The sequence below is a fragment of the Sycon ciliatum genome, chromosome 9 (assembly GCF_964019385.1).
Source record: "Sycon ciliatum chromosome 9, ocSycCili1.1, whole genome shotgun sequence".
In the NCBI taxonomy this organism is placed as follows: Eukaryota; Metazoa; Porifera; class Calcarea; order Leucosolenida; family Sycettidae; genus Sycon; species Sycon ciliatum.
This window is the reverse complement of record NC_088651.1, coordinates 3237204-3263794: the sequence shown is the minus strand read 5'-3', so window position 1 is coordinate 3263794 and position 26591 is coordinate 3237204.

The following is a 26591-nucleotide window of genomic DNA, read 5'->3' as shown; positions in this document are numbered from 1 at the left end:
ATGTGGTTACTTGACATTAGGCAGTGGTCCTTGGTCTTGCTCAGAGATACGGAAAGATTCGTAGAGAAATGGCAACTGAGCGCCCATTTATTGAGATGATTGCCTGTATTTGTTTGAAAAACTGGATGATTCACGGGATGAGGAGGTGAAAGAGTGCAAGCAAAGAAGCAACGAGGGCGAATCTCAAGCTTTTCAAAGAAATCCGTATTAGCAGTATTAAAAGCTGTGGGTGGGTGTCACGCATGCCAGGTTCTGAAGGTATCGGTCATCATGTCAGTGATTGACCGTATGCATATCTAGTGTTGGATATATAAGTACAATGTACGCGTTACGGCAATTGCGAAGGATGAACTCAATTACTTGCAAAGGAATGTCGTATAATCACAGAGTTACAATAACAAGCAATAACAATAATAGCAATAACAAGCAATGTGGAACTGTTTTTTTGGGGAATATGTGCTTTGGCATAATCGGATTACTCGACTGTCACGATGATTGAAACACAATAACAAGTACAAACATTGACTGACTGTGAGCATAATTTTTCACCAAGCTTACACATATGCTGCTGGACATGGTGGCAAGATTTGGCTAGTAAGGACTGCAGTTTAGACTCTTTCAAAGAGGTGTACCCTTCTCTTCTCCTTCGCTGCCACTTAGCAACCAGATGCCATGTCTATCAAAATGCTTATTGATCAGTACAGGAATGATAGTTTTCTGGATGTGCATGAACTAGCAAAGTTCTGGGATATTGTGGAGGCGCTGATGCATGTCACAGTTATTCCTTTATGTAGCAGCCTTGCAGGGGTATCTCTTCTGGAATAGTCTTTGTTGAGTAGATCCACCACATTCGATCGACACGGTGAAGGACATATCTCGTCTTTTGCTAGAATTGGACGATGTGGGGCTTCCTATTCTCACCATGTAAAGCATATGGCTCTAGGTGGTCTACACTAGACGGACCATTGTTAGTACTTGCTACTTTTGCCTTCTACGGCTACCGCCTTTGCCTCCTACAGTAAATTATAATCTTGAAAAACCAAAACGCAATCCGCGATTATTGGCAATGAAATTAGATGGTAGTTCACTTCGATTTACCAGAGTGGTTCATACTGCAACTCAAAATGGTCAGCAAAAAGGCAAAATAGAAGGCAGTTACATTTGGTTCTGATGGAGTGGTTGACAATAATTTTAGCATATAAAGCATATTTATAGGTCTTCAGGGAAGCACAGAGTACTCTAGTTGATAATATTTATACTTCGAAGTAGTAACATTGTTGCCTGCACTTGCTGCTTTAAAATTGAAAACTCAATCCCTGTCATGTGTAGGTCTGGTTTTCTAGACCCGTAAATGGTGGGATATTTCGGCCATTGATGAAGGGTATGTCCGTTTGTTGCACGTTCTGCCCATGCGCATCAAGTTCAGCGCTCTCAAGTTTGTTGATTGTAAATATTCCAAATTTCATCTCGCTCAGGAATCAACATGAAAGCCGGTCGTAAGCCCAACACGCCGAAGTGCTTTGCACTGCACTATGGTGGCACTATACGATACTTGAATACATGAATACTTAAGTGTAAAGGGACAGAGTATAACTTCGTCGCACTATATTAATGAGAATTATTTTATCAATCGTTGTGGAAGTAGTCATTTGATAATTATATCAATGATTTGGATGTTTGATTTGAAGCGTCCAAAATCAGGGGAGACTACCCCACTAGTCTCCTCCACCAGTTGTTAGTCAGCAGTAGACTCAAAGTAAGACAACAGCTTCTGCTGCCGGATAATGACGCCATTGGGTATATTAATCTTGCTGCTGACCGTAGTGTTCAGTCTCATTTGCGTATTGTCTAGTTGAGTTGTCATCTCCATGGAACGGCAAGTTTAATCATACAAATGGCCTGCGCCGCACAGCTGATGCACACAGGCTAGGACCTTCATAGCTGATGCATGCACGCTAGGACTTTGACAGCTGATGCATCCAGGACCCTCAAGACCCTCACAGCAGGCCATGTTATACACACAATTTAATGATTTTTAAATCAATGCTTTTGAATGGATGTATTGTGCTGTGAATACAACGTCACGTTGTTGCCCTTGAGAGATTTATTCTTACGTGGGACAAGCCAGGATAGATGATCGTTACCTTAGGCAGTGGTATTTAGTACATGCTTTTTATCATTGCTCAGAAATGGGATAGGATTGAGAAAATTACGTTCATGATGAACTCAAAGAGCGTAAGCAAAGAAGCAATGATCTTGAAATATTATTTTCAACACCTGTACTTCAGGTCCTGCTTGTATTATCTTGGAATTCTGTGACTCTGAGAGAAAGAGCCCATTAGCTATTGCCATGGTACCTGGGTGACTCCACAGAAATATACTGAAGTATGTGTCTAGCTGCGTTATTGCCATGTGTGCCTATCGGCAACATCCGATCATAAAGTTCTGGAAACATTACTGGGTTTTGTCAGGAAGCTATAACAGCACCCGGATAATGCCTGAGTTAGATCCTAAGCGTGCCGAGTGGAAATACCCCTCTCGTTGCTACGCTATGCTATTCAGATAGGTTGCTACACACAGCGGATGCACTTAGGCTAGATGACCACCGTATAAGGTCATCTTGTACAGATTTATCCCACCGCGGTTCCTTGCTGGAATGGCGAACATGAAATCCGGGAGGGGTATTTCCCGAGTACTTCAGGACAGAAATGGGGTCGGTATAGTTGTAAAATGCCTAATGAATGGATTCGGATGGAGAGCCTAGCATATATTTCTAGAAAAGAGAAAGGACCAAGGAGTTACAAGTTATGCGAAAACATTGCACGACACGGACGGACGGTATTGACAATCTATAAATAACTGCCTATCCAGCTCTAGGCACCCCCGAGAGAAATGAAAGTTCTCAACCCGATAGACGTGTGTATGGAGATGGGCATATGTAAGTACGTGCATGCGTTGTATGCTAACATCGGAGGGGAAGGGGAGGGCAACGAAGACAAGCACGATCGGAAAGTCTCAGCTTTGAAGAAAGTTGGTGTATGTACATGCTTGTCGATGAAGAAGGAGCAATGAACTAACGTTACAAGTATAAGAAAGAACGATAATGTCCACTAACATGACCAGTACACTGCACAAATCAGGTTATGTGATAACATCGCAGTCCTATGTTATCATATGCATGAGAATCTCCCAAATTGGATGGCTGTTGAAGTGTGAATCCAAAATGTGCTTGGCTTGTAGCCAGTTAGTTAGCCAGTTCGTGGTTGAATTTCATTACGGTCCGTCAGTTTCGTGCATTATTATAGCCCGACTATGAGCTGATTGTTTGGTAGCTACAGAATGTCATCTATAACAAGTTCTGAAGTTATCATTTGACACTTCAGTGATTTATTATACTTATATCAATAGATGTTAGATTAGGAATGCGAGGTCTGGTATTGTAGATTTGAAGAAGCTTCTCTTCAATAAACGAAAAAAACACCGTTCGTCCGAAGACACGGACCAAAGTTACAGTGTTGTGAAGTCATATGGCTGAATGTAGGATACGAAAGAATGATGAAACATTCCACGGCCGAGTTTTGCCTCATCCACAGGAACTTCATCACTTTAGAGGTTCCGCGATCAGAGTGCATATTGGTATTAGCCGGCGAGCCTGCACTAATCCGATTTACACACATTCAAACTCAATCTGGCATAGTCCGACACACTATACTGTACAAGCAGAAATATTCGTCTGGAATGTAATTTCGTCCTTCTCATCCAAGGAGCTTTGGACGAAATTTACAACTGGGTTCCTTTCTTTAGAGTTGAACAAAAATATTGCCGTGCCCGACGACGTTTTCTGCCTATAAACTACGGTGCTTGGAAACATGGAGATCCCCTCGACCGGCCATCGCCTCTGGGAAATCCTTTAAATACAGATTTTTTTTAATCCAGGGTGCGACAGAGCTCTTGGCCATTGGAGAAAATGTTGAGTCACCTCCACCATTACACTGCGCTCTTCATATTTGTATAATGCATTAATGGTACTCAGATCTACAATGTGTACTCATAAAATATGTATAAGTTCAAGGTGAAAGGAATGACTATATAAATGCTGAGTTGGGTTTCAAACAGGCGCATGCGAAAAGGTATACTTTGTTGATCGTTTGGTAATTCTAGAAGTCAAAAAGTTCCCTATTCGTAATTTCGTCAGAATCATGCCTCTATTGATGAGACGACAAATCGTGCCTCGAGCCAAGGAGCCTAAAAAGAGCCCAGTCTTGTCCCCAGAACGTGATGCAAGACGCCACGATGAAGGTGGAGAAAAGCACATCTGCTACAGGAAAGTGAAGCGGGTCGCGGTAGCGGGTGTGGTCTGCGTCGTAGTCTTTGGTCTCGTTTGGCTATTCAGCACAATGTTGCGTTGATTGTCGTTTCTATGGTATCGTCTACTAAATCATGCAAATGGACTGCTACACACAGCTGATTCACATAGGCTAGGACACTCATAGCTGATTCACACAGGCTAGGATCTCTACAGCTGATTCACACAGGCTAGGACATTCACAGCAGTCCATATCATACATTGCAATAAAATTATTTTAAAACTAATGGAATGGATGTATTGTTCTGCGCATACTACCTTATATGGTTATCTGCGAGAAATTTAGCCGAACGTGCGATAGTCCTGGAGAGATGATCGGTTACATTAGACCGTGGTATTTGGTATTTCATTTGTGCTTATGTTCAGAAATCCGGTAGAATTCGTTGCGAAATGAAAACCAAGCCTAAATATAAGTTTTTTTCTTCTATTTGATAGAAAACTGGATGATTCCCGGCATGATGCGCTCAAAGAGTGCAAGCAAAAAAGCAATGAGAACAAATCTCAAGGCTTTCAAAGAAATACGACCGTAGTATTAAAGACTATGGGTCTATGTTTCTAACAGGCCGCTATCCTGAACTATGAGGTGTGATAAGATTTGGATTGTCTCCCCTGTACTTCAGATCTTGCGGAGTTGTCCTGGAATGCAAGATGTGAGTCTAAGAAAAAAGGGCCATCAGCTATGGTCATCGTGCCAAGGTGACTCCACACACATGAGGCATGTTTTGGCGATCGTTTCCACAAACTCTGGAATTATTTTCTAGAAGTGTCATTGTCTTGTGTACCTATCTGGGTTGTGAAAGGGAGTTGTAACAGCACCCGAATAATGCCTGCATTCGACGCTAAGGGTGCGGAGTGTCAAAATTCCCCTCTCGTCCATACTCTATGCTATTCAGATAGGTTGCTTGGGACCGCGGAAGCACTCAGGCTACAAGACCACCGTCTGAAGTTATCTGGTGCAGATTTACACCACCGCGGTTCGTCCTGGAAGGGTGAAGGGTAGAATTCGTTGCAAAATGACAACTGAGCCCCCATTTCTTGAGATGTTTGCTAGTATTTGATAAGAAAACTGGATGATTCGTGGGATGATGAGCACAAAGATCGCAGGTAAAGAAGCAATGAGGACAAATCTCAAAGTTTTCAAAGCAATACGATCTTAGTAATGAAGATTATGGGTGTATGTGTCTAACAGGCCGCTATCTTGAATAAGGAGATAATATATGATTAGTATGTCGCCCACCTGTATTTCTCCTCTTGCTTTAATTTTCCTGTAGTGCAAGATGTGGCTCTGAGAAAAAGGGGCCATCAGCAATTGCCATGGTAGCAAGGTGAACCCAAAAACATGAGGTATGTTTTGGCGATCGTTAGCACCATCTCTGGAAGTGTCCTAGTTTTATTTTCTAGAAGTGACGTTGTCAGCAGCAGCAGGATATGAATTTAAGGCCACTTTACTGGGAGTTGGCAGGAAGGTCTATCAGCACCCGAAAAATGTGTGAATTAGATCTCATGGGTACTTAGTGATAATACAGGTACCCCTATGGTTGCTGCGCTATGCTTATAGAAAGATTGCCACTTCCCTACTTTTGTTTACTTTTAACGACTATAGCCACTTCTCCTTGTTAGACCTTAGCTGGAAGGTCCATTCTTGCATATTCAAACAGCAGCCAAGGAAGCTAGCTCTCTTGGTTATGCCGGTAGAAGGACTGGTTCCGCGGGGATCCAGAGGATTAACCTCGGATATGAGATCCCCTCGGTGGAGTGGATTATGAGCCATGAACCCCTCAAACGAGGGGAGATATCCGTAGATCACCTAAGAGGGTGGTCTATTTGCTCGTATTCTTTAGGCGAGCGCAGATGATTGCCTTGTTTGTACTGCCTTATGGCTACAAAACATGACGCTTGGACACAAGGCTGTACTATTTCATAATCACAAAAGCGTAAATGTGAAATGGAACAATTTCTTAACGCTATAAATACTGATGTATGTTTAACGATCGTTGCCACAATCTCTGAACTTGTCCATGTGTTATTTTCTGGAAGCGTCATTGTATTGTGTGCGTATTAGCAGCAGTAGCCATGTTGGATTTATGGAAATTGTACTGGGTTGTGACAGGAAGAGATGTCAGCTCCCCTATAACTCCTGGGTTAGATCGTCCCCTGGCGAAGGAAGATACCCTTCTCGTCGGGGTGGATCACGATGAGGAACGTGATGATAAAACATCTGGTGTTGGCTATTGAAACCTGCAGTATTAATCATTTTGTCTTTCAGTGGAGTGCTAGTTCTTCTGTGGATACTGGGCGTGGTGTCTCCTTATTAATGTGCTACCATACGCTATGCTAACACGCTGCTCCACGTTGCTGACTCACTCAGGCTAGAATCGGATAAGTTTACTGTGCCTCTGTTTGAACGAGCTATTTTTTTTATCCATGAATGAATCCACTTGATGTTTCGTTAAGGAGGTTCGGGACAGTTAGCCCCAAAAATTTAATTTCAACATCAGCCCAATCTGACATCAGATTTGAATAGGTACAGCCTTATATTTTCGCTTAGTAACATCAGTTTTTCAATTGCCCGAATAGGTCTTGCCAAAAACACAATTTTCCTTGATGACACAAAATAACACAAAATCCCAAAATTGATGAGAAATCGTCCATAACATCAGTTAGGACAGAAAATATGACATAAAATTTTACAGACTGTTCGAGGTATTGACTAAGATGATATCAACACCGAAAAATGAACACTTTGGTTGACGATGGGATCCAGGTCGTCATTTCCTGGAGAAGAACAAAAAGACGCAAAAAATGAAACTTTGAATATTTTTTGCAGCTTATTCTTGAGTTTGCCCCATATGTGGATACTTCAAACACGTTTTATAAGTGGTTTGGAACAGGTTTACCGCGGCGAAATTAGGGGTCACCGTGCATATTCTGGAGAAAAATCCAAAAAACTGTCAAAATTTGCCTAAAATTGGTAAATTCACGTATCTATATTGCTTGTACTTCTCTGCTGCTGCTTTGGTCATAACTTATTGGATTTTTGGCTGTTAGGTGTTGCATAAACTCACTAGAACCCTCGGCGTTCAGAACAATACAAGGATGGAATAGCTGAACTAGTAAATTTGCCGGAAAACCCTGGGTGCACGCATTATCGATAGGTACTTTTCTCCATGATTACTCTCCTGTTAGCACTTGGTTGTGATACATGTACATGTAGCTATGATAGCGCTTAGCACTGCCCCATATCAAACTACAATGAAAGCTGACATGTTGGAACGAATCAGACAACAATGAGTTCTCTTGTTCTTCAACTATGCGAGCTAGAACGTGTCCCCACACTGGCAAAAAAGATGGTATTTTACGGTGCGCACAAACAAGTGAAACACTGTGCTACAGGGCGTTCCTTATAGTTGGGTTGCTGCTGGTTCTTCGCTAGGTGTTCAGCCACCACTAATATAATCTTCCTTGAGACTGTCACCCGCTTCTTACCTCCGACTTGCTCCTTCATCAGTCTGGAAATGGCTGCCTCACCACTTCATTTGTAGGACAAGACAAAGTGCTTCATCACCAACCCACTGGCAGCTGCCCGCACTGCAACTGATTTAGAGAAGCACGTTGCTTGGACCAACGGTTGAAGGGTGGCCAGCCGCTTTTGCTGATGTTCTGCAAACTCCATCGCCGAACATGCTGATGCAAAAGTGACAGAGTGCTACAGGATACTGGCATCAGGGCGAGCTTCGACAATTTTAGCTAGGGCCGCAACATCCGCAACAGCATCATGAGCAGCGAACTCATTCCCAACGATGAACTATAAATCAATCTGAGGCTGTAGCTTGGGAGCTCCGGTATCGCGGTTTAGGGATCAGAGTGTTCACCAATCACAAAAATGCACACCATCGACACACACATCCGTGCACACATACACACACACACACGCACACGCACACACACACACATGCATGCTCTCACACGCAATAGAACACACGCGCGCGTACACACACACACATACATTCACGCACGTGTGCGTACCCACCCACATGCATGTGCACACTCATGTGCATGAGTGGAGATGCCCGCATACACATGTAACACCAACATGCCCTGGGAGCGGTCATGCAGGTGTGTATAGTATGTGTGCGAGGCCACGTCCACATGAGCGCATATGAATGTGCATGTTCATACATGCGTATGGTGCACACATGCACAAACATGCAGGTCTATGCAAACACACACACGCTCGCGGCCGCCGCGCATACAGTGTGCTCATACATTTCCATAGCCATAGGGTGGCAATGACTCCCAAATATCATGAGTAAATCTTATGAGATTGAAAAACGCACTTACCCAAAGCAGCTTTGGTGTTGCTTGTGGAAGCATGGGGGCCAGGGTGTTAAGCAGTTACAGGGCTATCTGTATCTATAAAATTCTCCATCCCACACTGCTGACACGGAATGACAAGTACGCTGCCCAGGTCGTACCTCTTCTCTTCAACGCAATCAATGAGCGCCAGAGGTTTGCCACATCCAGGATTCTGGCACGCAGACAATCCCACAGCCAGATACCTGAGATGAACGATTCGTCGACCGTGAAGAGGGACACTGAACGACCTCTTCGCGGGAGTCGAATCCGGTGGCGTTAGTGATGGAGATCGCCCTTTCCGTTTTTCAGGAACTCGATCGATCGTTTGAGTTTGCGAAGCGTCCCCCTCCTCGGCTTCTTGCATCGTCCAGTACGCAGAATGAGAGGCCGCGTCGTGGGTGACGGATTACTCTCCCGCGTCTTCATCTCCAGGACACGTCGGCAGGAGAACCGAGCTATCCAAAAACCGCCAATGTCAAAACAAAACCGCAAGTCCACAAGGGGCTGAGCTTCTTCCTCAAATCTTGTCTCGACTCGAGCACTGCGAAGTCATGGTCAAACTATTTTCTGTGCATGATCGCGTCCCATTTTTCCACTCCGAAAGGCATTATTTTTCAGAAAAAAAATTCGGAAATCCAACATGGCGCTAACCGTCGCGAACCTCCTTAATGTGCTACGCTACGCTATGCTAATATATTACTCAATATCGCTGATTCACCCGGGGTCGCATCGAAAAAGCTGATCATGTTGATGTTCAAATAAACTTATTTTTAGAATCCATGCATTGGACTAGATGCACTGTGCTGTGAAGACCACCGTCTGTGGCTATCTGGTATAAATTTACCCGCCGCGGTTCGTCCTGGTAAGGTGAAGGGTAAATCAGGACAGGACGTATTGGTAGCTCCGGAGAATTTCTGGTAAGAATAGCAGTGGGTATTGTTGTAGTATGTCTACTGGATGAAGAGCCTTAGTTTAATTTATAAAAAAGAAAAAAAGACCAAGCAACTACAGATTACGCTATACTGTCTATTAACACCACCAGATACTGACCACTCACATCAATCGATAACATTGCACGACACTGACTAATAGTACTGGTTTGGTTTGGTTTGGTTTTTATTATTTCAGTTCGTTCGACTTTGTCTCAATAGTACAAAGTACTACCTCCGACAAGCGAAACTTGGCACGTTTTTTCGATTTTTGTTTTGGTACAAAAACTGCTTCCCAAGGCTGTGAGGCTGTGTGCCTACGACCTACTTGTAGTTGTAGCTCCATGCAACCGGGTGCAGGAAGCCGAGTGACGAGCTGGTTAATGGCAAATGGCTCAGACTTAGTCTAGTCAGAGGCAAGCGTGTCTCTCGTGTACCAGCAAAACTGTGCGCGCGTCCATTCTGCGTTGCTTTCGCGTTGCAATGCAAAACCAAGGAGTTCTCTCTCTCCTCTAGGTCACTCTACCCGCACAGAGTCCATGCGTCCATGCCAAACAATACTAGCGTCTTTCAACAGCCACCAGAGCGATGCGTTTCTGTTGGCTAAGGAAAAATCTAAAACGTTCTGGAATTGTTTCATTTTAATTGTTTATACATGGTTATGAGTGCACAATTGATATTTTTCATTGCAATTTTTCGACTGTTGTCTCCTCGTCGGTTATTTAAATATTCTCGTGTCGCTCATGATTAACACCTTGAAACCCGAAGATAATAGGTCGCAAGCCGAATGGAGAGGGAGTGCTTTGTACTGGAGTATGGTGACACCATACAATGCTCAGTTAAACGGATATCGAAGCTTAAATGTACAGAGGAATGATTTCATGGCACTATAAAAAATGAGGAATATTTTAACAATCGTTGTGGAAGTAGTCTATTGAATGTTTTAGTGGTGTTGCTGTGGTAAGAAGTTGGCCAGTCTCCGCGAGACGTCCTTTCTCAGTTGTAGCAGATTGAAAGTAGTTTTCGTATTCTAGCCTTTAGTATCTTTGTAGTGGAAAACAACAGAACACAGCGCATTCCTTTTACCTAGCCAGTCACGTTTCTTAGCCTGGTGATTCCCATCGACATTTAGAACCTACCTCTCGTGCAGAATCAGACAGCCTTGAGCCAAGAGACATATCCTGAAGCCCCCGACGAAACGAGGAAGATGATGGGGGAGAGGTTTGACGAAATCCCAGCAGAGAGCAAGCATTGTATCGACCCAGTGTACTCGCAAATCATCAAGGGACAAAAGGCCAACTACGCATTTAGAGCGGTGGTTAAGAAGGGTGGACATGAGGCTGTCTATAAAGTGGAAAGTACTGAGGGCCATACCATGTATACGTGTCGAATTCACAAAATGAAGTCAACCGCATATTCGTACCTGGATATGCTTGAACGCGTTGGCAACGGCACGAATCGCCACGGGAGTCTGGAGTGGGCGCTTGACTATGGCGAGATGAAGCTGCCGGCCAAGGTAGAGTGGTACCATTACATTATCAGCATGATCCACGACGGCCCCGTGATGGACTGGTTTACAGCAGGACCCGGGGCCAGACTGGATTCTAACATTAGACCAACGGTCAACCTTCTCTTCACAGAGCAGATCTACTCAGCATTAGACTTTCTGAGTGAGAAAGGCGTTTCTCACAACAACATTGCTGCGGAAAATGTCGTGCTTGCCCAACACAGGTGCCAAGTTATCATCATCGATTTCAATGTTGCCACCACTGTGCCTGACAAAAGGTCAACCAGCACGTCTGCACAGGTCGCTCGTCACACACCATTGGACAGCGATGTGTTTGCTGCCACCGAGCTCATAATGCAATTTTATTTGGGCCGTACGATGGGCGGTAATGATGATGCTGCGATCGCGGCAGTTTCTGCTTATTTGACGAATGAGAGACAATGTGTAAGGGCTGCGGCGGTGGCACAGCAGGCATATGACGATTTCAGGCCAGGCAGGGGCTATTCCAGTCCAATAATTGGCTTGAACAAGTACCCAGAGCACTGCCCTGACACCAGGGGTATTTCGGACCATGTCGACGAAGACCACTCAGCCGCAATGCAGTTCCTGCTAGAGTTTGAGTTCCTCCACCCCGCGCCCTCTGGCATTGCTGTCGCGAAAGAACTTCGCGGCATTTTTCAACTCGGCTACCTCCTGGAAGGGTCTATTACGAACCTGGTACCTCGAATAAAGCAGATCAAAGACAAGTTGGATCAACATCTTCCTGTTCCTGATCAGCAAAAACAGCTAGCCATCAAAGCCATCCGCGAAACAACATGATTTGAATTTGCGCGTATTTTTAAAGGATTTCTCAAAAGCTGTTTCTCCTGTAAAAGGGGGGGGGTGTTACCTGAATGATGGAATACAGTTAATTCGCTCAATAAACTGTATTCTCTCTCTCTCTCTCTCTCCCTCTCTCTCTGCTAATGGCGCGCCTGGTTGTAGTGATGCCGAGACCCAAGGTCGACAGAGCATCCCAGATCACGCCACCACTCCCCTTATTCATGGCTCATACATGACGGGTTTATGTAACCTAGTAAAAAAATAAATAAAAAAATAAAAAATCATTGATTTTGATGCCAAGCGTAATTGAAGCTTAGCCGTAATGACTTCGGAGAATACCCCGCACATCCCAGGAGAAACCAGTGAGTCATCAGGACAGGGAAAGCCAGACCAAAGCATCTGTTGTCAGAGTATGAAGCCAGTGGGCGCAATACCGGTAGTCTTGATTCTGGCGGTTGTGTTTGGTTTCCTTTGGGTGTTTGGCGTCATGGTTCGTTGATTGTCGTTTATATGGTCCGCTAAACCCTGGAAATGTACTGCTCCACACAGCTGATGCACACAGGCTAGGCTCTTCACAGCTGATTCATATAGGCTAGGACCGTCACAGCTGATTCATACAGGCTAGGACCCTCACAGCTGATTCATACAGGCTAGGACCCTCACAGCAGTCCATTATTATATATTATGAAATAAACTTATTTTGAAAATCAATGCTTTGGAATGGATGTACTGTGCTGTGGATATTACCTATGTGGTTACTTGACACTAGGCAGTGGGCCTTGGTCTTTGTATTTGCGCTCAGAAATACGGTAGGAGTTGTTGCAAAATGGCGACCCAGCGCCCATTTAATGAAATGTTTGCCTGTATTTGATTGAAAAACTGGATGATTCACGGGATGAGGAGCTGAAAGAGCGCAAGCAAATAAGCAATAAGGCCGTGTTTCAACCTTTTCAAAGAAATCCGATCGCCGTTTTGAAGGTTGTGGATGTGTGTTTCTAACAGGCTATTAACTTAAATTAGGCACTATTGTTAACCCCTGTACTTCGGCTCACGCTCGTGTTGCCCTGCAATGCAAGATGTGACGGATACCTCATCGCTCTACTGCAAGAGTGCTCTAACTAAAAAAACGTCAAGCATTCCAAGTTTCGAAGGTATCAGATACCATGTCAGTGATTGACCGTATGCATATCTAAGTTAGAGGTTAAAAGGAAAGAGGGTAGTGCAATTCGAACAAATCCTCTCTCTCCCTTTCGTTGTGTGCATTGGGATCATCGCATAACATGTTACACGCACATGTCGATATGTAGGAAATGCTTAGAGTACAATAAGTCGCCCTTGCAGCAGACTACTATATTTATCCAGGGTGCGACAGAGCTCACTGCCATTGAAGACAATGTTGAGTCATCTCCACCATTACACTGCGCTCTTCATATTTGTATAATAGTACATAGACCGACAATGTGCACTCATACATTACATAGATCTACAATGTGTCCTGAAACATTACTTACATTTACAAGGTGTTCTCGTAAATTGGGTACTCATACATTACATATATCTACAATGTGTTGCCATAAAATAGATATACGTTCAAGGTGAAGGGAATGACTTTATAAAGGCCAAGTTGGGTTCATACAGGTGCTTGTGAAAAGTTATACTTTGTTGATCGTTTGCTAATTGTAGAAGTCACCTAAGTCACCTATTCGTAAGTTCATCACAATCATGCCGCTATCTATAAGACGGCAAATCGTGCCTCGAGCGAAGGCCCCGAAACAGAAGCCAGTCTTGTCCCAAGAACTTGAACATGATCGAAGACGCCAAGATGGAGAACAGCACATCTGCCGGAGGATAGTGAAGCTGGTCGCGGTAGCAGTTATGTTCGTTGTAGTCTGTGGTCTCGTTTGGCTATTCAGCGTTATGTTGCGTTGATTGTCGTTTCTATGGTACTGTCCATAGACAATGCAAATGGACTGCTCCACACAGCTGATTCACATAGGCTAGGACACTCACTGCTGATTCACACAGGCTAGGACCCTCACAGCTGATTCACACAGGCTAGGACCCCCACAGCTGATTCACACAGGCTAGGACCCTCACAGCAGTCCATATTATACATACATTTTAATAAAATTATTTTAAACTCAATGCTTTTGAATGGACGTGTTTGTGCTGTGAATACTACTTTATGTGGTTACACACGAGAAATTTGGCGAAACGTGGGATAGTCCTGGAGCGATCTCAAAGTTTTCAAAGAAATACGATCGTATTGAAGACTATGGGTCTAGGTTTCTAACAGGCCGCTATCCTAAAATATGAGGTATCATAAGATATGTATTACTGTGTATTTTATAACAAAAATATTATTGAAAACCCAGGATCGATTTTCTCGTTCCTATCATCAGTGGGAAAAACGGAACTAAGGATACAACCAAAGAAACTGAAGTTAAGTACTGTAAATAGAAATGTGTTAGAAATAACATCAAGATACAAGTGCAATAAAACTACTAGCGTTTCTTGCGTTTCCTCTAGTGGTTTTATTGCACTTGTATCTTGATGTTATTTCTAACACCTTTCTATTTACAGTACTTAACTTCAGTTTCTTTGGTTGTATCCTTAGTTCCGTTTTTCCCACTGATGATAGGAACGAGAAAATCGATTCTGGGTTTTCAATAATATCACAAGATATGTATTGTCTCCCCCTGTACCTCACCTCTTTTGCTTGCATTGTCTTGGAATGCAAGATATGAATCTGAGAAAAAGGGGCCATCAGCTGTGGCCATGGTACCAAGGTGACTCCACAGACATGAGGCATGTTTTGGCGATCGTTTCCACAATCTCTGGAATTGTACTAATATTATTTTCTAGAAGTGTTTACCCTTTAAGAGCCACAGGAAATTTTCAAAATTCTGCATTTTTTCGTGTTCCTTGGATCATAGCTTCAGTTCTACTCACTCAATCCTCACAATCTAGGGCTTCCTGGAAAGGTCTCCGCGAGAGGACGAGAATGAGGTCGATCATGATAGCCAGCACACCGTCTATCCAGCGCTAGATCGCAGCCACAGTACGAAAAATGCCCCAAATGCGTCCAATTGCGTCCCGCTCCAGATATTTCATTTTACTCGATCGTCGAGGTCAAAAACCAGCGTGAAGAAAAGTCTCAAAATTCTCAATACTAAAGTCGCACTGCGCGCTTTTGAAATTGCCGCGATCGCGGCTCAACTTACGAGTGATTAATCTCAGGAACCGTTAGCGCTTCGTGGATTGTTTCTCCAGACGGGTGAGAGTTTTCTCTTCGGCCTGGATATTTTGATCACTGGATTTGAGCGAGATTGACCTGAGTTACGATCTTTTGAAGTTTTGCATGCAAGTATGGGGCGGCTCTTAAAGGGTTAACTGGTTTGAGGGAAAGAGACAAACGGGAAAAGTCTGAAGAAAAAATTGACTGTCACCACCAGGACTCGACCCTCGCTTGTAGCCAGCGATGCTCTAACCACTGAGCTATGGTGTAGTCGTCATCGCAGCAGAGACCGTTCAACATTTTGCTCAGACTTCGTAACTCACACTTCCTGTGAATCCACACAGGCGGGTGGGACGCAGCCCTCACTGTACCAACACACTTCACGTTCAAACTAGAACGCGGGGAGCCCCAAGTCATAACATATTAACTGGTTTGAGAGAAAGAGACAAACGGATAAAAAGTGTCATCATATTTTTTAACCTATCTGGGTTTTGAGAAGGATTTGTAACAGCACCCGAATAGTGCCTACGTTAGATGCCAAGGGTGCCGAATTACAATACCCCTCTTGTCCATACGCTATGCTATTCAGATAGGTTGCTTGACACCGCGGAAGCACTCAGGCTACAAGACCACCGTCTGAAGTTATCTGGTGCAGATTTATACCACCGCGGTTCGTCCTGGAAAGGTGAATGGTAGGACTCCTAGCAAAATGACAACCGAGCCCCCATTTCTTGAGATGTTTCCTGTATTTGATATGAAAAATGGATGATTCATGGGATGATGAGCTCAAAGAGCGCAAGTAAAGAAGCAATTAGGACAAATCTCAAAGTTTTCAAAGAAATACGATCGAAGTAATGATGATTTTGGGTGTATGTTTCTAGCAAGCTGCTATCCTGAATTATGAGGTATTATATGATTAATATGTTGCCCCTGTACTTCAGCTCTTGCTCTAATTGTCCTGGAGTGCAAGATGTGACTCTGAGAAGAAGGGGCCATCAGCTATTGCCGTGGTAGCAAGGAGACCCCACAGACAAGAGATATGTTTCGGCGATCGTTGCCACCATCTCTGGAAGTGTCCTAGTTTTACTTTCTAGAAGTGGCGTTGTCAGCAGAAGCAGATTATAAAGTTAAGGCCACTTTACTGGGTGTTGACGGGAAGGTCTATTACCTCCCGAAAAATGTGTGAATTAGATCCCATGGGTACTTAGTGATAATACACGTACCCCTATCGTTGCTGCGCTATGCTTATAGAAAGATTGCCACTTCCCTACTTTTGTTTCACCAATAAGCTTTTCTTTTGACAACTATAGCTATTTCTCCCTGTTAGACCTTAGCTGGAAGGTCCATTCTTGCATATTCAAACTGCAGCCAAGGAAGCTAGCTCTCTTGGTTATGCCTGTAGAAGGACTGGCTCCGCGGGGATCCAGAGGATTACCCTCGGATATGAGATCCCCTCGGTGGAGTGGATTATGAGCCATGATTCCCCCAAACGAGGGGAGATGTCCGTAGATCACCTAAAAGGGTGGTCTATTTGCTCGTATTCTTTAGGCGAGCGCAGACGATTGCCTTGTTTGTACTGCTGTATGGTTACAAAACATGAAGCTTGGACACAAGGCTGTACTATTTCATACTCACAAAGGCGAAAACGTGAAAGGGAACAATTTCTTAACGCTATAAATACTGATGTATGTTTTGCGATCGTTGCCACAGTCTCTGAACTTGTCCATGTAATTTTTGTAGAAGCTTCAATGTATTGTGTGCGTATTAGCAGCAGAAGCCATGTCGGATTTATGGAAATTGTACTGGGTTGCGACAGGAAGAGATGTCAGCTCCCCGATAACTCCTGGGTTAGATCGTCCCCGGGCGAAGGAAGATACCCCTCTCGTCGGTGTGGATCGCGATGAGGAACGTGATGATAAGAACATCTGGTGTTGGCTATTGAAACCTGCAGTATTAATCATTTTGTCTTTCAGTGGAGTGCTCGTTCTTCTGTTGATACTGGGCGTGGTGTCTCCTTATTAATGTGCTACCATACGCTATGCTAACACGCTGCTCCACATTGCTGACTCACTCAGGCTAGAATCGGAGATGTTTACCGTGCCTCTGTTTGAACGAGCTAATTTTTTTAATCCATGAATGAATCCACTTGATTTTTCGTTAATGTGCTACGTTACGCTATGCTAATATATTACTCAATATCGCTGATTCACCCGGGCTCGCATCGAAAAATCTGATCATGTTGATGTTCAAATAAACTAATTTTTAGAATCCTTGCATTGGACTAGATGCACTGTGCTGTGAAGACCACCGTCTGTGGCTATCTGGTGTAAATTTACCCACCGCGGTTGGTCCTGGTAAGGTGAAGGGTAAATCAGGACATGACGTATTGGTAGCTCCGGAGAATTTCTGGTAAGAATGGCAGTGGGTATTGTTGTAATATGTCTACTGGATGAAGAGCCTAATTTTGAAAACTGTGCGGATGCAAGTTTTTGAGTTCCGCCTTTCCCGGGCTTTCCAAGATCATCTTCAGTCGTTCTGCATACCATGAGTGAGACCATGAGTGAGAATGAAGAAGTAGACCTTGCTACAATGTCATATGACAATATCCGTGACCTTGCAAGATCCAAGAAGGTGCTCCAAGATGGTCAATCGAAGCTGAGCCGGCAAGAACTTGTGGCGATCCTGCGGACTAATGGAATCGGGACCAACGCAAGCCCTGCGCCGGTAAGTTGTGCTAGCTGTATTTCACTACATGACTCCCTAGCAAACTTTACAAAGGCCCTTGAAGGCATGGTTATGAAGATGGCTGGTTTCATGGAGATGAAGTCCACCATCGAGCACATACAGCAGGAAATTGCAACGATGAAAAACGAAGGGCAGCAGGAGGGCGCGCAGACGCAAAGCACGGCTAACGTTAGGAACCGTCAGTACGCTACCGTAGCGCAGTCTGCTCCAGCCCCAGCCTGTGAACCCAAACCGTACTCCCACAAACATGTACAGCATCAGTCTATGCAAACCGCCACCGACACCCAGCAGACCAAGCAAACCGACAAACCCGCTCGTATGAGTACTGGCAGCACTGAAGATTCGAACTCGTCCTGGCAAACCCAAGGTCCACGACGCCCAAACCGCCCACGTGCATCAGGTGGGTCATCTTCACATCCCGGCACGAGTGCTACTGGCAGTACTGAACTACATGTACGTTGATCTGTCACATCGAAGTATGTGAAGGAGGTGGCTGTAACAGCAGCCCCAGGTGTTCTAAGTGGAGTAGAACGCAAGCGCCTTGCAGTGCTGCATGTAGGAAATGTTGAAGTTGGCTGTGAGGCGCAATCTATTGTCAGGTACTGTGCAGATCGTAACATTGACATCATCCGCTGTTCAATTGCCACAAATCGTTATTTCGGCACAGCATACGCAAAAGTTACCATTCCGGCTGATGTCATCAACACCGTACTCATGCCTGCGTTATGACCTGCCGCCATCGGCCACACAGTCAGAAAGTGGCGCTTCCATGACGAGGCGTCCATGCCGACGAAGGAACAAAGTACTGAAGATTAACCATGGCTAGTAGTAGTAAAATGAACCGAGGCGCAACCCCGTTCTACCCTGGATGTATACGGACACTGTCCCGGAATATTTGCAGTCTACGTAATAAACTTACTGACTTGTCCCAATTGATATCGGACACAAAAACTGACATTGCTGCTGTATGTGAAACGTGGTTTAACAACTCCGTTCCGTCGATGGAGATGTCAGTCGCAAACTATACTTTATTTCGGCTTGACAGGCGCGACAAACCCGGAGGTGGTGTATGTTAATAACTCACTGTTTAGTCACCTACGTCCCGACTTATCAGCCGAGGGCGTTGAATGCATTTGGGTAGAGATCAAAGCTCACCCACAACCTCTTCTTATCGGATGTATTTACCGCCCACCGAGTCAGTCACTAGCTTACTGGCAGACTTTCGAGGCCATGTTACACAAGGCATCGGGAGAAGCCAAGAATATTCTGCTTTGTGGTGTCTTTAATGTTGATCTGGTCAGTCAATCTCCCACATCCCAGCATGCCTCCTTGCATGACATCTCAACCAGCTTAGGCCTGCATCAACTTGTAAAATCTCCAACACGCATAACGCTGCAAGGGAGCTGCACTCTATTAGATCATGTCTATAGTACAGCTCAAGTCATATCCCCGCGTGATGTGTGTCCAGTTCCGTTCAGCGACCACTGTGCGATTGCAACCAAGATTTGTGTTAAACCAGTGTCGACAGCATTGCCTTCTCAGCGACTTTATCGAAACTTCAAGAGAATGGACTTGGCATCACTTCGTATGGATATTTCTTGCGCCAACCTCTGTGAACTTCGTAAGTCCTGCGATGACATGTGGCAACAGTGGCTGACTAAGGTTGTGCCCATTCTTGATGCTCATGCTCCATTGCGCCACGCGTCTTCCCGACCAAGACAGCATTCACCATAGATCAATAAACATTTGTTCCTGTTGATACGACGACGTAACCACGCTCATCGGAAATGGCTGCAATCTAAGTGCCAGACTGATTACGCTCCGTTTAAAGAAGCCAGGCGTATCGCGACTCGTATGAACCGTGAATTGAAGACGAATTTTCTTCAGTCTAAGTTCACCAGTGTTCAAGGTAATCCCAGGAAAACGTGGAAGGTTTTGAACGAGTTATCCGGAAGACAACGTGTTCAATCCGTTCCACAATGCTCTGCAAGCAACATTGAGTGTGTATTTGCTGATGTTGTCAGTGATCAACAACGAGCACCTGAACTGTGTCTTCCCAAGGGCCCGGTGGGACCTAAGGGTTTTACATCCTTCAGTTCGGTGTCAATAGGTTGTGTGCGTAAACTGTTGGGTTCCTTGGACACCAGCAAAGCGAAGGGCAGTGATGGAATACCCGCATTTCTTCTGAAGTCCTGCGCTGATTTGCTAGCTCCCTCCTTAACATTGATATTTAATGCATCTCTTGCTGTTGGTTCTGTGCCGGACGGCATGAAGTTGGCACATGTCACGCCGGTATTCAAGGCTGGAAATCCTCAAGATCCGGGAAATTATCACCCTGTGTCTCTCCTGCCAATTGTGTCGAAGCTGTTAGAACGAATTGTCCATAGACAACTATCCTTATTTCTGGACAAGGAGAATTTGTACCCTCCCTGTCAGTTTGGCTTTAGAAGTCAACATTCAACGGAAGACGCTCTAGTTTTCGTCACGGACACGTTTGTTCGCGCTCGCGATGCCGGACAAATTACTGGTGCTGTGCTTGTGGATATGTCCAAAGCATTTGACAAGGTCAGGCACCAAGTGCTCATTAATGATTTGTTTGAGCTTGGCATATCTGATTCAGCATTAGTTTGGTTTGCCGATTATTTGTCCAATCGTCGCCACATAGTGCAAATTGCTGAGAACTATAGCCCTCCTTTCCCCTGCATGTGTGGCGTTCCCCAGGGCTCTGTTCTTGGTCCGCTGCTTTTTGTACTCTATGTTCGTTCGATCCAGTCCATTGTCTCCGAGTTTTGTGTGAAAGTTATTCAATTTGCTGACGATATTCTATTGTATGTTTGCGGTACGCAGAAGAATGCGCTTAGCAACTCCCTGTCTGCAGCTGTCTCAGCCATTAGTACCTGGCTGTCAAACCGCAATTTAATTCTAAATGCCCGGAAGACACAAGTGCTCTTCCTGTCTACGCCACATATTACTGACCACCAATTTGCAGTCTACTGTCACGGAGTGCCGCTCAAGCAAGTGACATGTGCAAAGTACCTTGGAATACATTTGGACCAGGATCTTTCTTGGAGGACTCAAGTTGATTCTATGGTCAGCAAACTTGCCAGTAAAATTGGTATTCTGTTCCGAAATCGACAAAATATTCCGCTGACTTGCCGAGAAACCTTTGTAAAGTGCCTAGTGTTGCCAGATTTTCTATATGCATCAAATTGTTTTTCTGCTGGCCTTTCCTTAACCCAGTTAGGTAGGCTTGAACGAATGCTAAAGCGAGCTTTGCGTTCAGTGTACGATACTGTTTTTTGTAGCCCATCAAGCCCTTTATTTGCGAGACTTGTTCTAGATCGTTTGGCATCCATGTATTGCAAGAAATTACTGTATCTGACGTGGCGCTGTTTGGAAGGCCGCTGTAGTGTCACATTAAGTCAAATGTTCGAGCGTTTAAGTAATGGTCTTGCAACGCGCAGCCTTTTATCACGCACTCTTAAGTTGCCCATGCTCAGAACTGCCTTTGCCCGTCATGGCGCTTCCTTCCAATGTGCTAAGCTGTGGAATGATTTGCACCCTCTAGCTCACTGTGTGGATAACTCCGCCCGTTTTAAGAAGCTGTTACCCCAATTCCTTGCTTTTTCACGCTAGTAATTATGACTTTCAGCTACGCAAAGTGCGAACATGATCACCTATCCAATACCCGTATTCTATTATATTAATTATTCATATCTTTTTGCATCTTTCCCTCGAGTGGGTCTATTGCTATTAGGCAATTGTCTGTTATAGTCACCACTATAAATAAAAATCCAATCCAAAAAAAAAGTTATACCAAAGAAAAAAGACCAAGCAACTACAGATTACGCTATACTGTCCGTTAACACCACCAGTTACTGACCACTGACATCAATCGATAACATTGCACGACACTGACTAAATGTACTGGTTTGGTTTGGTTTGGTTTTTTATTATTTCAGTTCGTTCGACTTTGTGTCAATAGTACGTACTACCTCCGACAAGCGAAACTTGGCGCCTTTTTTCGATTTTTGTGTTGGTACCAAAACTACTTCCCAAGGCTTGGAGGTAGACCTATTTGTAGTTGTAGCTCGATGCAACCGGGTGCAGGAAGCCGAGTGACGAGCTGGTGAGTGGAACATGGCTCAGACTTAGTCTAGTCAGAGGCAAGCGTGTCTCTCGTGTACCAGCAAAACTGTGCGCGCGTCCATTCTGCGAAGGAGAATTGTCGTGCTTTCGCGTTTCAAGGCAAAACCAAGGAGTTCTCTCTCTCCTCTTGGTCACTCCACCCGCACAGAGTCCATGCGTCCATGCCAAACAATCCAAGCGTCTTTCAACAGCCACCAGAGCGATGCGTCTCTGTTGGCTAAGGAAAATGGCCAGGAATTGCTGCATTCGATTTTGGACAGTTGGCGAGAATACGCTGCAAAACCGCGTGAGTCCAGGCGCTTGTGGAGGTGTTGCACAGTTCTTACCACGTCAATCTCGACAGTGGCGGCGAAAACGACTACCCTCGCCACCGTGGATCGAGCACAGTACACAGGAGCGTTCTCGAGATTTTCAGAGCGATTACAACAGAGGTACTTGCTGCAACTGAATCCGCTCTAGTCGCACTTTCGTCTCAAAACAGGGACATTTCCTCTCCAGAAGAAACTGCGATCTCTGAATCAAAGGAGAGTTGTTCAGCCTAACAGATGTCTCTAATGTCCTTGCTGAGCAATACAAAGTCGAATTTTGGTGAGTCAATCATTAGTTTTGATTGTAAGGTGTGAGTTATTACGAGTAATTTGAAGTAAAAAAACGCGCTAAGTTTCGCTTGTTGGAGGTAGTACAAATATCAAGAGGGACGAACGAAAAAAGAAAGTACAACAGAGCAGGAAGGAAGAGGCAACAGTTTATCCAAGCACCTCTAACGATTGTGTATTTGCTATGATAATGACGTTGTGGAAATGTTGAAATTAAAGGGGAGAGAACTTGTCAGCCATTACCAGTACTCAGTGTGCGAGGATCATGGTACCTGCAGGGTAGTGTCGGTTCAATGAATGAGAAATATGCGCCCATTATCCGAGTATAACGAAAATCATAAATCATTTTTTGTTTCTTCATTTTAAGCCACAGTTGAATCAAACACTCTCTATTCATCAAGGACGGAAATCAATACGACACCGAAAATGTGCAACACTAACAATTTCAAAACAGGTAAAGGTAAAAATCCCGCCTCGCTTGTATATCACAATCGTTAGAGGTGCTTGGATAAACTGATTTGAAACACAGGCACGCACTCATTTGCGGATTTGAAACACACGTACCTGAAATACAAACTCAATATGGGATAGTCTAGGTTTGTTGCGCATATTGACCATACACATCCGGTGCAGATTGACGAACGAAAAGAGAAAGTAAAACAGAGCAGGAAGGAAGAGGCAACTGAAAGGAAAGCGAGGCCGATCATGCTAGAAATGAGAAATAAATTTTCCAAAGAACAAAATGTTACGAGTTATGACAAACTGTCCACCAAAGTAACCAGATCTTATACCGTCAGCGAGCGCGACAAAATGGAACAAAACCGACTAGGAGTAGTGAGACATTCGGCCACCTGACACCTAGCTCCAACACTTCTTCAAGGCGCATACCAACAACCTTCCAACTTGGAAGGCTCAGGTTAGGAAAGGGCCAAGACTGAGGGGAATGGATTGCGCCTTGGAGAAGTGTTGGAGCTAGGTGTCAGGTCACGGAATTTCTCAGTTCTCCGTGTCAGGATTGTGCCATTTTGTCGCACTCATTGACTGTATAAGATCTGGTTACGTTGGTAGACAGTTTGTCGTAACTCATAAAATTTTTATCCTTTTCCATTCTTCATCATAACTATAATTTATAGGCTCGCCATCCAAGTTCAAATTTTCAAATTTAAACTAGTCCCGAAAGTAACTTGCGAAAAAAACTACATCTCAGGAGCCAGTGGAAACACTGGCCAACGTGAAGAGGTTTGGTGATATACAAACGGGGCAGGATTTTACCTTTACTTGTTTTGAAATAGTGTAGTACATTTGTGGTGTCGTATTGATTTTCGTCCCTGATGAATAGAGAGGGTTTGATTCAAATGTGGCTTAAAATGAAGAAACAAAAATGTTTCATGATTCTCGTTAGACTGGGGTAATGGGCGTATATTTCTCATTCATTGGACCGACACTACCCTGCAGGTACCATGATCCTCGCATATTGGGTACTGGTAATGGCTGACAAGTTCCCTGCCCAGTAATTTCAAAATTTGCACCACGTCATTATTATAGCAAATACACAATAGTTAGGGGTGCTTGAATACTACTTGAAACACAGGCACATACTCATTTACGGATTTGAAACACACGAACCTGATGTACAAACTCAATATGGAATAGTCTACGTTCGTTGCGCGTATTGCCCATACAAATCCGGTGCAGATTACTCACTCGCGTGAAAAACTCCTAATTCTTATGTCGCTCATGATTTACACCTTGACACCCGAACATAATTATAAGCCGAATGGAGAGTGAGTGCTTTGTACTGGAGTACGGTGACACCATACGATGCTCAGATAAACGGATATCGAAGCGTAAAGGTACAGCGGAATGATTTCGTGGCACTATAAATAATGAGGAATGTTTTAACAATGGTTGTGGAAGTAGTCTATTGACATCTCATTGATTTCGATTCAAAGTGGAATTGAATCATAATGCCTTCGAAGAATAACCCGCACGTCCCATCAAGAAGCAATGAGTCGTCAGGAGACGAAAAGCATGACCAGCATGACCGAAGCATTTGCTGTCAGGTTATGAAGCCAGCGGGCGTCATAGTCTTTATTCTGGTGGTTGTGTTTGGTCTTCTTTGGTTGTTTAGCGTCATGCTTCGTTGATTGTCTTTTATGTTGTCTGCTAAACCCTGCTAATGGACTGCTCCACACAGCTGATGCACACAGGCTAGGACCTTCAGAGCTGATGCACACAGGCTAGGCTCTTCTCAGCTGATTCAAACAGGCTAGGACCCCACTGCTGATTCATACAGGCTAGGACCCTCACAGCAGTCCATTTGATATTGTTATGAAATAAACTTATTTTGAAAATCAATACTTTGGAATGTATGTACTGTCATGTGGATATTACGTAGGGTACATGAAAACCAGAGTGTGCAGCTCGGATGGGTTGCTGTCACGGCCTAATCCCGTCATTACCTCATCTAAGTGATGTAGTGCGTACAAGCAGGATTCAAGCAGGTCTCTTTCTGCTCAACTGCAACTCAGTTGCGCTCATTTATTGAGATGTTTGCCTAAACTTGATAGAAAACTGAATGAGTCACGGGATGGGGAGGTGAAAGAGCGCAAGTAAAGAAGCCATAAGGGCGTTTCTCATTCCCGGGATGAGGATGTGAAAGAGCGCAAGCAAAGAAGCCATAAGGGCGTTTCTTAAACTTTTCATAGAAATCCAATCGCAGTATTGAAGGCTGTGGATGTGTGTTTCTTACAGGCTGTTAACTTCAATTAGGCACTATTGTTAACCCCTGTACTTCGGCTTACGCTGGTGTTGCCCTGCAATGCAAGATGTGAGGGATAGCTCATCGCTCTAGCGCCAGAGTGGTCTAACTAACAAAATCTCAAGCATACCAAGTTCTGAAGGTATCAGTCACCATGTCAATGATTGACCGTATACATATCTAGATGTTAAAACTAAAGAGGGTAGTGTAATGCCAACAAATCCTCTCTTTCCATTTTGTTGTGTGCATTGTGGTCGACGCATAACACGTTATACGTGCATGTCGATATGTAGGAAATGCTTAGAGTACAATAAGTCGCCTTTCCAGCTTTAGTGAATCTGCAGTCTCCGAAAAGGTTGTTCATTATTTTATGGTCAGCCGAATTCTTCTTTGATGCGCTACGCCATACTATGCTGTAACAGCATGCCTGCAAATGTACAGTGCATCACACTGCTGATGCAGCCAGACTAGGACTGCCAATGCAACAAATCGTTAACCTAATTTTTAAACGAATGTTTTTGTATCTGCACTGTGCTGGGAAGACGTACTATGGCTACTACCGAGAGATTATTGGGTGAATTCAGGGAGCGTGTCGGAGAAAACCCAAAAATCTGGCCCACAAATTCGCTCAAATTTTGAAGTAGGGTTCCTTTTAATTCTACAACAACCATGCAAAGGAACTCGTTGCACAACGAAGGGAAACCGTAGAACCGGAAAGCGCCTCCAAATTGGACCTAAATGCAAATGTAGTTTTGGCCCAAAACAAGCACTGGTACAGCGTACACAATGGAGCATGCCAAAATTATCACATAAGTGTAGTCTTCACATGACCACCACATAGAGCCTTGGCTATACCCGGGAAAGCAATAGCCATCAAATCCATTATTACTAAATTGAGTCGCAAATATAACCACATTTCAAGAGCCACATCCGGTACCATTGCTATGTCACGCGGTGGTAGTTTCATGACACAAATATATCGGGCTACGCTCACGCAAATCGAAATTTGTTCTATTTTAAACATCTGCAGAGCCTTGAAGGTAGTGAAATTAGAGTTGCTCAGGACAGGCGTTGCTTGTTGTTTCGAGTGACAAGGGTTGTCAGTGCACATTTATTGGCAGA